The 16,176-nt window shown below is 39.4% G+C and overlaps 1 pseudogene; it reads left to right on the top strand.

The window, feature by feature from the left end:
- The first annotated feature begins 15,058 nt into the window (after window positions 1-15,058).
- Window positions 15,059-15,515, top strand: LOC100358463 (protein mago nashi homolog 2 pseudogene; annotated as a pseudogene).
- The last annotated feature ends 661 nt before the right edge of the window (window positions 15,516-16,176 follow it).

The following is a 16,176-nucleotide window of genomic DNA, read 5'->3' as shown; positions in this document are numbered from 1 at the left end:
CCTACCTGGCTCAGATACCTCTGCTTCCCAAGGGAAAAGTTAATCTACTGGTAGAATAAGGTTCACCCTCTCTACCCCACCCTAGCGACTCTTTGTGGATGTGTTGTAAGATTTTCTTGCTCAATAGCAAGGTGGTAGCTGTACTTTCACTTTAAGAAAGTAGAAGCTGAGGGCATTGTATCAAAACTATTTCAACTCCAAGAATTTTTCCTTGTCAAATTAAACAAAGATCTTGTTATTGATGAACGTTTTCTTATCCTTTGCTATTGACATATTCATGCTCTTTCTATGTCTAGTGGCTGACAATGTTTGCATTTGTTCATTTCAATAATGGTGTGATTTCAGTTTCTATATTGATAGATTTATAATATTTTAAATTTATTCAATTTGGACTGGCTGTATGTCTCTAGCAATTCTAGGTACTTTCTAAGCTATTAAGGGAGGGGCTGTATCCCCATATTGAGAAAAGAAAATGGTTGTTTAAATTTTGTATCCTTTTGGCCTGCAGGGATATTTTGTGTTCATGTGTCCAAAAATAAAATAAAAATAAGACAAATCAGAGAAAAAAGATTAATTATTTTAAAGGCATCAGCTAGTGTTTTGATAGGGAATTTATTTTTTAAATATTTATTTATTTACGTGAAAGTCAGAGTTACACAGAGAGAGAAGGAGAGGAAGAGAGAGAGAGAGAGAGAGAGAGAGAGAGAGAGGTGTTCCATCTGCTGGTTCATTTCCCAACTGGCCACAACTGCTGGAGCTAAGCCAATTTGAAGCCAGGAGCCAGGAGCTTTGTCTGAGTCTCCTATGTGGGTACAGGAGCCCAAGGACTTGGGACATCTTCCACTGATTTCCCAGGCGATACAAGAGAGCTGGATTGGAAGTGGAGCAGCCAGGACTCGAACTGGGGCCCACATGGGGTGCCGGCACTGCAGGCGGCGGCTTTACCCACCACACCACAGCACTGCCTCAATATAGAATTTCTTGAACACTAGGAGCTAAAACACACAAAGCATAGAAATAACCCCCACCCCCTGTCATTGTCAATTGGTTTTGTGCCTGGTACTTCTTCAACACTTCAGAACAATGAGGAAAGCTTAGAGTCTCGTCAGGTGCTTTATGAGCATGTTCCTTGCCCTGGACACATGTGTAGCCTTAAAAACAACTTATTTTTTATTTAACTGGTAGAGATAAATGAGATGGGGGGAGAGAGAGAGAGAGAGAGAGAGAGAGAGATGCACTCTTGCATCTGCTACATTACTCCTCATATGTCAACAATGGCTGGGGTTGGAGTAAGGCTGAAGCCAGGATCTGGGAACTCAGTAACATGTGTGGCAGGAACCCAATTACTTGATACATCACCACTGCCTCCTAACATGTTCATTATCAAGCAGTTGAAATTAAGAGCCCAAGCTTGGAATTGAACGTAGGTACTGTGATGTGGATAATGGACATCTTAACCAGCATCTTAACTGCTAGGCTAAAAATTCAACCACTGTACAAAACCTTTTAAATGCCACAGCTACATCATTACTTTCAAATACCGTAATTTCACAAAGAAATTATTCACAGCTTTTACTTCCAGACTTTAATGGTCTAGTACGCATTTCTACTGTACGCTTTTCTTTAGGCACCTTTTGTTTGTTAATTCATTGTTAGCAGCACTTTTAAGAATTGCCCACTGCTTTTCTGGCTTGAATTTCAAATTAGGGAAAAGAGATGAGGGCCTTGTTTTAATCCTTTAGTTATCCCACAGACAGTCTATAATGTACACACACAATACTTGGCAGATAATATCTGTTCTGCTTCCTCTATTACTAGGGATTAGGGTCTTAGTCTGTATACCTGGGCTTTCCTCTTCAATACTGCTGTTATTCCAAAGCAGAAAGTTAAACAGGAAGAAGTAAAAAATGGCACACAAATTCCTATCATTTTGAAGTTATCTCATTCTAAATTCAGCATTTACTTGTTTGCTTTGTTTATTGAAAAGATTAGCTCTGACAATTTCTGTTTGTTTTCAATATTTTGGTGGGCATATTTGAGCTTAGTACTGCCTACTCCATTATTTTACTGATGTCAATACCCTACAACAGTAGTTTTGCATGACTATTTTGACTTAAAATTATATAATATGTGGATGCATTATTTCTTTTGGGTTTTACTGATTAGCTGATTTTTATCTGATCAATAACAGTGAATTTCTTTTTTTTTAAATTTTTTATTTAGTAAACATAAATTTTCAAAGTACAGTTAATGGATTACAATAGCTTCCCCCCATAATTTCCCTCACACTCACACCCCTCCCATCTCCTGCTCCCTCTCCCATTCCATTCAAATCAAGATTCATTTTAAATTCTCTTTATATACAGAAGATCAATTCAGTATATATTAAATAAAGATTTCATCAGTTTGCACCCACACAGAAACACAAAGTGTAAAATACTGTTTCAGTGCTGGTTATAGCATTACTTCACATTGGACAACACACTAAGGACAGATCCCACATGAGAAGTAAGTACACCGTGACTCCTGTTGTTGACTTAACAATTTGGCACTCTTGTTTATGGCGTCAGTAATCTCCCTAGGCTCTAGCCATGAGTTGCCAAGGCTATGGAAGCCTTTTGAGTTCGCCGACTTTGATCTTATTCCGAAATGGTCATAGTCAAAGTGGAAGTTCTCTCCTCCCTTCAGAGAAAGGTACCTCCTTCTTTGATGGCCCCATTCTTTCCACTGGGATCTCACTCGGGGGATCTTCCATTTAGGTCTTCCTTTTTTTTCCAGGGTGTCTTGGCTTTCCATGCCTAAAATATTCTCATGGGCTCTTCAGCCAGATTCGAATGCCTTAAGGGCTGATTCTGAGGCCAGAGTGCTATTTAAGACATCTGCCATTCTATGAGTCTGCTGTGTATCCCGCTTCCCATGATGGATCGTTCTCTCCCTTTTTGATTCTATCAGCTAGTATTAGCGGACACTTGACTTGTTTGTGTGATCCCTTTGACTCTTAAACCTATCAGTGTGATCAATTGTGAACTGAAGATGATCACTTGGACTAGTGAGATGGCATTGGTACATGCCACCTTGATGGGATTGTATTGGGATCCCCTGGCATGAATCTAACTCAACCATTTGGGGCAAGTCCGATTGAGTATGTCCCAAATTGTACATCGCTCCCTCTCTTATTCCTGCTACTTTGACAAACTCTTCTATGAGTTCCAATAGTCTCTTAGTAGAGTTCTTTGGATCCCCTAAATATAGAATCATATCATCTGCAAAGAGGTATAGTTTGAGTTCTTCCTTCCCAATTTGTATCCCTTTAATTTCTTTTTCTTGCCTAATAGCTCTGCCTAATACTTCCACCCTGATGGGATTGAATTGGAGTCTCCTGGTATGTTTCTAACTCTACCATTTGGGGCAAGTCAGCTTCACCATGTCCCAAATTGTACATCTCCTCCCTCTCTTATTCCCACTCTTACATTTAACAGGGATCACTTTCAGTTACATTTAAACACCCAGGAATAATTGTGTGTTAATTACAGAGTTCAACCAATAGTACGAGAACAAGAAAAAAATACTAAAAGAGATAAAGTATTAAATTGTATGTCAACAGTGAGGAAAAGGGCTGTTCAAGTCAGTGTTTCTCATAGTGTCCATTTTACCTCAGCAGATTTCCCCTATGGTGCTCAGTTAGTTGTCGCCGATCAGGGAGAACATATGATATTTGTCCCTTTGGGACTGGCTTAATTCACTCAGCATAATTTTTTCCAGATTCCTCCATCATGTTGCAAATGACCGGATTTCATTGTTTTTGACTGCTGTATAGTATTCTGTAGAGTACATGTCCCATAATTTCTTTATCCAGTCTACTGTTGATGGGCATTTGGGTTGGTTCCAGGTCTTAGCTATTGTGAATTGAGCTGCAATAAACATTAGGGTGCAGACTGCTTTTTTGTTTGCCAATTTAAATTCCGTTGGGTAAATTCCAAGGAGTGGGATGGCTGGGTTGTATGGTAGGGTTATATTCAGGTTTCTGAGGCATCTCCAGACTGACTTCCATAGTGGCTTAACCAGTTTGCATTCCCACCAACAGTGGGTTAGTGTCCCTTTGTCCCCACATACTCTCCAGCATTTATTGTTGGTAGATTTCTGAATGTGAGCCATTCTAACGGGGGTGAGGTGAATCCTCATTGTGGTTTTGATTTGCATTCCTGATTGCTAGTGATCTTGAATATTTTTCATGTGTCTGTTGGCCATTTGGATTTCCTCTTCTGAAAAATGTCTGTTGAGGTCCTTGGCCCATCTCTTAAGTGGGTTGTTTGTTTTGATGTTGTGGAGTTTCATGATTTCTTTGTAGATTCTTGTTATCAACCCTTTATCTGTTGGGTAGTTTGCAAATATTTTTCCCATTCTGTTGGTTGCCTCTTCACTTTCCTGACTGTTTCTTTTGAAGTACAGAAACTTTTCAAATTGATGCAGTCCCAAATGTTAATTTTTGCTCCGACTGCCTGTGCTTCAGGGGTCTTTTATAAGAAGTCATTGCCGGTACCTATATCTTGCAGGGTTTCTCCAATGCTCTCTAATAATTTGATGGTGTCAGGTCGTAGATTTAAGTCTTTAATCCACGTTGAGTGAATTTTTGTGTAAGGTGCAGGGTAGGGGTCTTGCTTCATGATTCTGCACGTGGAAATCCAGTTTTCCCAGCACCATTTATTGAATGGACTGTCCTTGCTCCAGGGATTGGTTTTGGATCCTTGATCAAATGTAAGTTGGCTGTAGATGTTTGGATTGAATTCTGGTGTTTCTATTCTGTTCCGTTAGTCTATCCATCTGTTTCTGTACCAGTACCATGCGGTTTTGTTAACTGCCCTGTAGTATGTCCTGAAAGTTGGTATTGTCATGCCCCCGGCTTTATTTTTTTTGTACAGGATTGCTTTAGCTATTGGAGGTCTCCTGTGTCTCCATATGAATTTCAGCATCATTTTTTCCAGAGCTGAGAAGAATGTCTTCGGTATCTTGATTGGTATTGCATTGCATCTATAAATTTCTTTTGGGAGAATGGACATTTTGTTGATATTGATTCTTCCAATACATGAGCATGGGAGATTTTTCCATTTTTTGGTATCCTCTTCTATTTCTTTCTTTAAGGTTTTGTAATTTTCATCATAGAGATCTTTAAGCTCCTTGGTTAAGTTGATTCCAAGGTATTTGATTGTTTTTGTAGCTTTTGTGAATGGGATTGATCTTAGAAGTTCTTTCTCAGCCATGGCATTGCTTGTGTATACAAAGGCTGTTGATTTTTGTGCATTGATTTTATATCCTGATATTTGCCAAACTCTTCTATGAGTTTCCAATAGTCTCTTAGTAGAGTTCTTTGGATCCCCTAAATAAAGAATCATATCATCTGCAAAGAGGGATAGTTTGAGTTCTTCCTTCCCAATTTGTATCAATTTAATTTCTTATTCTTTCCTAATAGCTCTGGCTAAAACATCCAGAAGTATATTGAATAGCAGTGGTGAGAGTGGACATTCCTGTCTGGTACCAGATCTCAGTGGAATTGCTTCCAACTTTTGCCCTTGCAAGTGGATGTTGGCCGTGTGTTTTTCATAAGTTGCTTTGATTGTATTGAGGAATGTTTCTTCCATACCCAGTTTGCTTAGAGTTTTCATCATGAACGGGTGTTGTATTTTATCAAATGCTTTCTCTGTGTCTATTGAGATAATCATATGGTTTTTCTTATGCAATCTGTTAATGTGGTGTATCACATTGATTGTCTTGCGCACATTAAACCATGCTTGCATGCCAGGGATAAATCCCACTTGGTCTGGGTGGATGATCTTTCTGATGTGTTGTTGCATTCTATTGGCCAAAATTTTATGGAGGATTTTTGCATCTATATTCATCAGGGATATTGGTCTGTAGTTCTCTTTCAATGCTGCTTCTTTTTCCGGCTTAGGAATTAAGGTGATGCTGGCTTCATAGAAAGAATTTGGGAGGATTCCCTCTTTTTCTATTGTTCTGAATAGTTTGAGACGAATTGGAGTTAGTTCTTCTTAAATGTCTGGTAGAATTCAGGCAGTGAATCCGTCTGGTCCTGGGCTTTTCTTTGTTGGGAGGGCCTTTATTACTGTTTCAATTTCTGTCTCAGTTATGGGTCTGTTTAGGTTTTCGATGTCTTCCTGGTTCAATTTTGGTAGATTGCATGTGTCCAGGAATCTATCCATTTCTGATAGGTTTCCCTGTTTGCTGGCATACAAGTCCTTGTAGTAATTTCTGATGATTCTTTTTATTTCTGTAGTGTCTGTTGTTGAGTTTCCTTTTTCATCTCTGATTTTATTGATTTGGGTCTTTTCTCTTCTTTTTTTAGTTAGTTGGGCCAATGGGGTGTTGATTTTGTTTATTTTTTCAAAAACCAGCTCCTCGTTTGGCTGATTTTTTGTAATGTTTTTTTGGATTCAATCCTGTTGATTTCTTCTCTGATTTTAATTATTTCTCTTCTCCTACTAGATTTGTGTCTGGTTTTCTGCAGATTTTCTAGTTCCTTGAGATGCATTGAAAGCTCATCTGTTTGGTGCTTTTCCAATTTCTTGATGTAGGTACCTATTGATATAAACTTTCCTCTTAACACTGCTTTTGCTCTATCCCATAGGTTTTTGTATATTGTGCTGTTATCCTCATTTACTTCCAGAAAATTTTTGATTTCTCTTTTAATTTCTTCTATGACCCATTGTTCATTCAGGAGCATATTGTTCAATCTCCATGTGTTTGCGTATGCTCTAGGGATTCCTGAGTTGCTAATTTCCAACTTCATTCCTTTATGGTCTGAGAAGCTGCATGGTATGATTCTAATTCTTTTGAATTTGCTGAGACTTGCTTTATGGCCTAGTATGTGGTCAATCCTAGAGAAGGTTCCATGTACTGCTGAGAAGAATGTAAATGCTTTCTGTGTAAGATGAAAAGTTGTGTAGATATCTGTTAGATCCATTTGGGCTATAGTGTCATTTTAATCTACTGTCTCCTTGTTGATTGAGTATGGTACTGGTACAGAAACACATGGATAGACCTATGGAACAGAGTAGAAACACCAGAAATGAATCCAAACATCTACTGCCAACTTATATTTGATCAAGGACCCAAAATCAATTCCTGGAACAAGGACAGTCTATTCAACAAATGATGCTGGGAAGACTGGATTTCCACATGCAGAATCATGAAGCAGGACCCCTACCTTACACCTTACACAAAAATCTACTCAACATGGATTGGAGATCTAAATCTACGACCCAACACCATCAAATTACAAGAGAACATCAGAGAAACCCTGCGAGATATAGGAACAGGCAAAGACTTCTTGGAAAAAGACCCCAGAGGCACAGGCAGTCAAAGCCAAAATTAACAATTCGGATTATATCAGTTTGAGATGTTTCTGTACTGTAAAAGAAACAGTGAGGAAAGTGACAGAATGGGAAAAATATTTGCAAATTATGCAACCGATAAAAGATTAATAACCAGAATCTGCAATGAGATCAAGAAACTCCACAACAACGAAACAAACAATCCACTTAAGTGATGGGCCAAGGACCTCAATAGCTATTTTTCAAAAGAGGAAATCCAAGTGGCCAACAGACACGTGAAAAAATGTTCAAGATTAGTAGCCATAAGGGAAATAAAAATCAAAACCACAATGAGGTTTCACCTCACCCCGGTTAGAATGGCTGACATACAGAAATCTACCAACAACAGCTGCTGGCAAGGATGTGGGGAAAAAGGCTCACTAACCCGCTGTTGGTGGGAATGCAAACTGCTAAAGCCACTCTGGAAGACAGTTTGGAGATTCCTCAGAAACCTGAATATAGCCCTACCACTCATTGGAATTTACCCAAAGGAAATTAAATTGGCAAATAAAAGAGCTGTCTGCACCTCAATGTTTATTGCAGCTCAATTCACAATTCAAAAGACATGGAATCAACATAAATGCCCATCAACAGTGGACTGGATAAAGAAATAATGGGATATGTACTCTATAGAATACGATATAGCAGTAAAAAAAAAAAAAAAAAAAAAAAAAAAAAAAAAAAAAAACAAAAAAACAATGAAATCCGGTCATTTGCAACAAAATGGAGGAATCTGGAACACATCATGCTGAGTGAAATAAGCCAGACCCAAAGGGACAAATAGCGTATGTACTGCCTGATCAGTGACAACTAACTGAGCACCTAAAAGGAAACCTGTTGAAGTGAAATGGACGCTATGAGAAACAGTGACTTGATAAGCCTTTATCATGACTCTTGAGGAACAAGTTACTATTTTATTCGTTTTGGTATTTTTTTTCTACTTAATACCATTGATTGAACTCTTTAATTAACACACAATTATTCTCGGGTGTTTAAATTTAACTGAAAAAATGATCTCTGTTAAATATAAGAGTGGGAATAAGAGAGGGCGAGGTGTACAGTTTGGCACATGCTCAATTGGACTTATCCCTAATGATAGACACCTGCCAGGGGATTCCAATTCAATCCCACCAAAGTGGCATGTACCAATGCCATCTCACAAGTCAAAGTGATCACTTTCAGTTCATAATTGACCATAATGATGGGATTAAGTGTCAAAGGGATCATATAAACAAGACTAGTGTCTGCTAGCGGGATACACAGCAGACTCATAGAATGGCAGATGTCTTAAATAGCACTCTGGCCTCAGAATCAGCCCTTATGGCATTTGGATCTGGTTAAAAAGGCCATGAGATTTTTGCGGGCATGGAAAGTCAAGACACTGTGGCAAGAAAATGACCTAAATGAAAGATCTCTGTGAGTGAGCTCCCAGCAGAAAGAACGGGCCATCAAATTAGGAGGTACTTTTCTCTGAAGGGAAGAGAGGACTTCCACTTTGACTATGGCCTTGTCTAAATAAGATTGGAGTTGGTGAACTCAAGAGGCTTCCATATCGTTGGTAGTGCATGACAAGAGTCTCGGGTGATTACTGACGTCATAAATAAGAGTGTCAAGTGTTAAATCAAGAATGGGAGTCACTGTGCACGTACTCCCCATGTAGGATCTCTGTCCTTAATGTGTTGTATTATGTGAATTAATGGTAAAACTACTACTCAAACAGTACTGTATACTTTGTGTGTCTGTGTGGGTGCAGTCTGTTGAAATCTTTACTCAGTATATACTAAGTTGATCTTCTGTATATAAAGATAATTGAAAATGAATCTTGATGAAGAATGGGATGTGAGAGGGAATGAGAGATGGGGTGGTTGTGGGTGGGAGGGAGGTTATGGGGGGAAAAGCTGCTATAATCCAAAAGTTTTACTTTGGAAATTAATATTTATTAAATAAAAGTTTAAAAATAAAGCAACTAAGTTTTACTTTCTGAGTTTTGACTACATTGTTTCCAGCAGAATCTTGCAAACTTTTAATCAATATCTTCTGAATATGTTGATCTAGAAAGTTATCCAAATAAATTGTGTAAACTTGATTGTATTCTGTATATGTCAGAGTGCATATTAATTAGGTTGCAATAAAAATGCTAAACAACCCTCCACATATAACAATCTAAGAATAAGATATCCATAGTTGATGCGGTGTCTATACAGTAATCAGGGTAGGGGAGCCCATCTATTTTGTTACTCTGTTTCTGTATTTATATAAAGTCAGTTCTTTATATTTATAAAAGGTCTCATATTCACAGATTCAACCAGCCACAGATCAAATTAATTTTTAAAATATTGAATTTGTTTAAAACCTCCATATTTTTTCATGTAATATTTCCCTAAAGAATACAATATAACAAATATTTACATAGATTTTTCACTGTATTAGTTATTGTAAGTAAATTAGAGATTGTTTAAAATATATGGATCTATATGTATATATTATATTCAAATACTACACGATTTTATTTTCCCGAGTCAGGTATCCACAGATGTTGGTGTCTAAGAGCTTCCTTGGGCTGGGACTGTGGCTCACTTGGCTAATCCTCCACCTGCGGCGCCGGCACCCCAGGTTCTAATCCCGGTTGGGGCACTGGATTCTGTCCTGGTTGCTCCTCTTTCAGTCCAACTCTCTGCTGTGGCCCAGGAATGCAGTGGAGGATGGCCCAGGTGCTTGGGCCCTGCATCCGCATGGGAGACCAGGAGGAGGCACCTGGCTCCTGGCTTCGGATTGGTGCAGCACGCCACCTGCAGCGCACCGGCCGTGGCGGCCATTTGTGGGGTGAACCAACGGGAGGAAGACCTTTCTCTCTGTCTCTCTCTCTCACTGTCTAACTCTGCCTGTGAAAAAAAAATAAAAAAAAAATAAAAAAAACAGCTTCCTGGAATAAATCCACAGCAGATAACAAGATACTACTGTACTTTACTCTGTCATTATCATATAATAACAGTCATATTGTGAGAAATTAGATGAGCTAATAGGCAGTTAGGTCAGATCCCTTTCAGAATGAAAAAAGGACCAGTTTCTTTAACAGTGGATATGGTGTTTGCTTCCTCCCCAATGCTGCCTGTAGCATCATTTAGTTTTTTATCATGAGCAGGCTAAACAAGTTTAGCAATTCCAATCCTTCTGATGAATTTTGTCCTTGCCTATGATTGGTTGTTATCCCAAACTCTGATTGGCTGTTATCCTAGCCCTCTTATTGGCTGTTAGTTGCTCTTCTGCTTCTCCCCTGATTGGCTAAATCTAGATAGTCGTTTTGTGTACAAAAGACCTAGTATTGGCCAGTTTCCAAGACAACTCCTCCTTTGGAGCTGCCCCACTCCCGGCCACCCCATCCCTGGCTGTGGCTAGATGCTTCTCAACTAGATCTCTATTTGCTCCTTTGCTCATTGTCCCCGTCAGTGTGAAATTCTATGTGAGACAAGAACCAAGGTTGCCTTCATTGTCCTGTCACAACAGTATGCAAGTAAATGATTTTAGCTAAGTTCCAAAAAACTTTATTGTTGGATACAGAAAGTTTAATTTTTTTATAAATTTCATGTCATGGCATATTATTATTCTATTTTCAACCACTTATGTGTCTAAAATCATTCTTTGCTTTTTTGCCAAATGAAAACAGCATACAAGCTTTGACCCTTGAGCTGTAGCTTACTGATCACAGTTGTGGTAGCTCAGGTTAGCATTTCTTCATCTAAGTCAGGTGGGATTCCACTTTGTGTTGTGGTCTTCCTTGTTTCAGATCTTTGAAGAGTTGGATCTGGGTGTCTAAGAACATTACAATCCTGTTAACTTCAAAACACAGCAATAGGATCAATTTGTTACCTTAAATACCTTGATTACGTCACTGGCAGTGTTCATGCATTTGATATACTTTAGGATGGGACTATGCAGTTATTTGTTGCTTTACTTTTTACTTTTCCTATTGCTTTTTACCATTATTTTAAATTATAATTAATATTTATATAGTACTTTTTGAGTAGCCAGGCACTGCTGTTACTATAATTAATATATTACTTCTTCACAGCAAACCTGATATTGGAACTATTAGTATTTTTTTATTTAAGGCAAAACTGAAGAACAGGAAGATTCAATAACTTTAGTTAAGAACATAACTAATAAGTGACTGAGTTAGGCATACATATTTAAACAGTCTAAACTCACAGCCCACTGGGACTTTCTTCTTCTTCTTCTTTTTTTTTTTTTTTTTGAAGATTTATTTCTTTGAGAGGCAGAGTTAGAGAGAGGGAGAGACAGAGAGAGGTCTCCATCCACTGGTTCACTCCCCAAATGGTCTCAATGGCCAGAAGTGGGCCAATCCAAACCCAGGAGACAGAAGCTTCCTCTGTGGCTTCCACGTGGGTGCAGAGGCCCAAGCACTTGGGCCATCCTCTGCTGTCTCTTCAGACAATTAACAGGGAGCTGGATCTGAAGTGGAGCATCCAGGAGTCAAATTGGCACCTCTATGAGATCCCAGCACTGTAGCCTGAGGCTTAACCCACTATGCCACAGTGCCACCCCTACACTGAGCCTTTCTATACATTGTTATGCTGTTTTTTCAAACTGGAAATGCTGTAGGAAAATTCTGCTCCAAAATCTGAGTCTTTTATGCCAGACTCTTTCCTCTTTCCTATGAGACTAAATTAGTGTCACCATTGTTCTTGGAAGGCGGGTACTATTATGCTGTGATACTTGTGTACCCTATTTTATTTAATAAAATAAATGTTTTTCAGCACAGAAGTTTGAGTATGTATACTATTCTATGTAAAATCTGAAACAGAGGAGCCAGTAGACTCCAAATACAAAGGAAAAAAGATAAGGAAATGGAAAGGCTGGTTGCCTGGTATGGTCAGTTTAAGCTGTGTGTATGTGATGAAATACTGCATTGTATATCGTTCAAAAAATTGCAAGTATCACATGTTAATCCAAAATTTTACCACTGCTCCGTATTGTTTTAAATGCCTTATATACATTAACTTGCTCAATTTAACCTTTGCAGCAGGTAATTAGCAGTTGAATAAGCTGCAGGTAGATTAAGTAACTTGCCAAAAGTCTTTAACTTTGTAAAGAGCAGGGCCAGATTCCAAGGAAGCCTTCAGACTCCCTGTTGTTAATCTTTCTGCAAGACCTGAGTGTATTTTAGAGTATATGGATTTCTCTGTTTCTTGCTTCTAAATCTTGGATGTGTTTGCAGATTTGCTGCAAATTCTTTAAATGTTTGGTAAAATTCAGTGATTTAAACCTGAATTGGGATTTTCTTTGTGGAGAGGTATTTTTAGTACCATTTGAATCATATTACTTTTTATATTCAAATTTCCCTGGTTGACTTTGACAGGCTGCAACATGTAGCAGCTCTGTTTCACAGGAATGCACAGAATATCAGATTTTACTAAGTTCTGTGACAATGATAGAATATCGTTTTCTAAAAAAATCTCCTTTGTTGTGAATATTCCCTTGCATGAAGTCTGAACTGATATTTGCACACTACCATGATTTATTTTAGAAAATATTAGAAAAAATTAAAGCAGGCTTTAATCACAATACTTCTTGCTATGTGATACTTTAAATCTGTTCATTATTATTTATTTTCCCTTTGTCGTCTTAATTACAAAACTAGCACATGCTCACTCTAAGAATCTTAATAATACAGAGCTGTACGTAGTTGTTAGTGAAAAGTCTCTAATTTCCTTCCTTCTTTTTCTTTGTAATTCTCAGTAAAATGCCATAGAAATAGACAAAACTCTCAACAGGCTTATTCTGCATTCAGCGGTCATGCCTGTGTGAGGGTTAACTCAGAGAAACACTCTCCATTCCGGAGGCGGCTACATTCAGGAAGAAAACGCCATTACCAGGGAAACTAGGTCACGTGAGACTCTCTGAACGCAAACAGGGTACGGGGAACCTGACTTGGGCGAGTGCCATTGCTTCCATTTAGACGCTGCGAAGGTCAGTTTGCTGGCGGCAGATGGTGGATCACTCTTGCAAAGGTGGTCTCCTCTCTAGGACTGACAGTCTGGGCGGGCTGGAGTCCCATGGCCAAGGGCACAGCCCACTGCAAAATGAAGCCTGGCAGGCAGTTGGAGGGCGGCGACTGCGCATTGTTTTATTTGAACACTTGGCGGGAGGCCGGAAAGGAGGAAAGCTAGGGATCAGATATTTCTTCAGAGGGAGGGAGACCTGACTAGGGGACCGCCAAGGTTCAGGGAGGCCAAATAAAAATGTGCTTAAGGAACAGAGCATAGGAGTAGGAGGACCCTAAGATGCAGGTCCTGTTTCTTTGTCTGGTTCATTTCTCCTCTCCTCTCCCCTCCTCTCCCCTCCTGTCCCCTCCCCTCCCCTCCCCTCCCCTCCCCTCCCCTCCCCTCCTCTCCTCTTCCCTTCCCTCCCCTCCTCTCCCCTCCCCTCCCCTCCTCTCCTCTTCCCTTCCCTCCCCTCCTCTCCTCTCCCCTTCCCTCCCCTCCCCTCCTCTTCTTTCCCTTCCCCTCCCCTCCCCTCCTCTCCTCTCCTCTTCCCTTCCCTCCCCTCCTCTCCTCTCCCCTTCCCTCCCCTCCCCTCCTCTCCTCTCCTCTCCCCTTCCCTCCTCTTCTTTCCCTTCCCCCCTCCCCTCCCCTCCCCTCTCCTCTCCTCCCCTCCCCTCCCCTCTCCTCTCTTCTTTGTCTAGTTCATTTCTCCTCTCCTCTCCTCTCCTCTCCCCTCCCCTCCACTCCCCTCCCCTCCCCCCTCTCCTCTCCTCTCCCCTCCCCTCTCTTCCCTTCTCCTCCCCTCTCCTCTCTTCTTTGTCTAGTTCATTCTCCTCTCCTCTCCTCTCCTCTCCTCTCCTCTCCTCTCCTCTCCTCTCCTCTCCTCTCTTCTTTGTCTAGCTCATTTCTCCTCTCCTCTCCTCTCCTCTCTCTCCCCTCCCTTCCCCTTCCCTCCTTTTCTTTTAGTCTTTTTTTCCCTTTGTTTCTCTTTCTCTCTCTCTCCATTTTATCCTTCTGTGGTTCTTTATTTTTCTGAGGACAGGCTTTCATTGCTCCAGAATGCGAAATCATGTGTAAATTCTTAGCCAGTTCCCTGTTAACCTTCCTACAAGCTCTTAAAAATGTGGGAAAATGAGCAGAATCAAAAGAAGCTATTCAGGCGTGGATAGTAAACATTTGAAAAGTCAATCAACGTCACTAATAAAAACACATGAGAAAACAAAATAGGATATTAATATTGACAACTGTGAAAAAGTTTGTTTAAGCTCAATGTTGTGCAACTTGTGGAAACTGACCTTCAATGTCACTATTGTTAAGAATGTAAATTGATATAACCATTTCTCCTGTAGCTGTTTGGTATATGTAATAAACTTGGAAATCTGTTGCTCTTTGATCTAGAAATTCTACCTTTAGGAATGTCTCCAACACAATTACTGTGGACAACACACACATACAAATATAATATTTTAAATGCAGCAGTATTTGTAACAGCAAACTTTGGACGCAATGTAAATGCTTATCAGTAGTGGACCAGTTACATAAATTCTGTCATAATGATATAATTAGGAAGTTGACCTTTTAAATGGCACTGATATGAAAGGTGTTCCGAGGTGCTGGTTGGCAGGTTAGCTGGGATTTCAGTGGCCTTGTAGGGGAGCAAAAATAATATCTATGGGTAATGATTTCTACCTGTGCTATCATGTAGGGCACAAAGGCAAATTTGCACATGGGTTTCTGGAGTTTGAGTTTTGGACAGATGGAAAGTTTAGATATGTGAACAGCAAGTACAAAAATCATCTCATGATCAGAAAATAGGCTTAGGTACCCAAGAGTGTAATGGAAGCACTAAAGAGCATTATTGACAGAGAAATTACCAAAGAAAATGATGCTTTGTGGCTTCCCTCTTGACAGGGTTGGCCCACTGAAGTTTGAAATTGTAATTAGGGATTAATTCATTTCCTTTGACACATCAAAAACAGATTTTCTTATTAGTGTAAATCAGTCAAAAAGTCCCAAAGGCCTGCGAGTATTTTACTATTGGATACAGGATATGAAATGTTTAGTTTTTAGTCTCATTGGATTAATATTTAAATTGTATAATTTGGAAGATATTTACATATTTAATTGAGGGACAGGGAAGGGAAGCTTTGTCATTTAAAATATTGAGAACTTTATGAATGTGAAACAAACACATTTTTGATATAAAATTGAAAATAAGAAAATACATCGACAGGTTTAATAGTTATCTTCACTTGGATACTGCACACATTAGATAAAATAAAAGCTATTTTTGTTGAAATTTTTCTCCAATAAAACATATCAAAGTCTGAAAAGCAGGTTTCTTAATAATAAGCGTAGGGTGACTAAATATTTAAATACCAGATAGGAGGATACTTCAGAAAGTACAGCAGTTGTGGCACAGTAGTTTATGCTACCACCTACAATGCTGGTATCCCATGTGAGTGCCAGTGTGAGTCTTGGCTGTTCTATTACTGAACCAGCTCCCTACTAATTAACTTGGGAAAGTAGCAGAAGATGGACTAAGTGCTTGGCCCCTGCCACGCATGTGGGAGACCCAGATGGAGAACATGGTTCCTGGCTTTGGCCTGGCCCAGCCTGGGTGTTCTAGCCATTAGGGCAGTGAACCACCAGATGGAAGATTCTCTCTCTCTCAACTCTTTCAAATAAATAATCTTTTTTTTTAAAAGTACATGGAAATACATGGAAATGGAATTAAAAGATCTGTTTAGGCATGTACATTTTGCCTAGCCGTAAAGACACTACCTAAG

The sequence above is a fragment of the Oryctolagus cuniculus genome, chromosome X, assembly GCF_964237555.1.
Source record: "Oryctolagus cuniculus chromosome X, mOryCun1.1, whole genome shotgun sequence".
Classification (NCBI taxonomy): domain Eukaryota; kingdom Metazoa; phylum Chordata; class Mammalia; order Lagomorpha; family Leporidae; genus Oryctolagus; species Oryctolagus cuniculus.
This window is presented reverse-complemented; position numbering and strand designations above follow the sequence as displayed.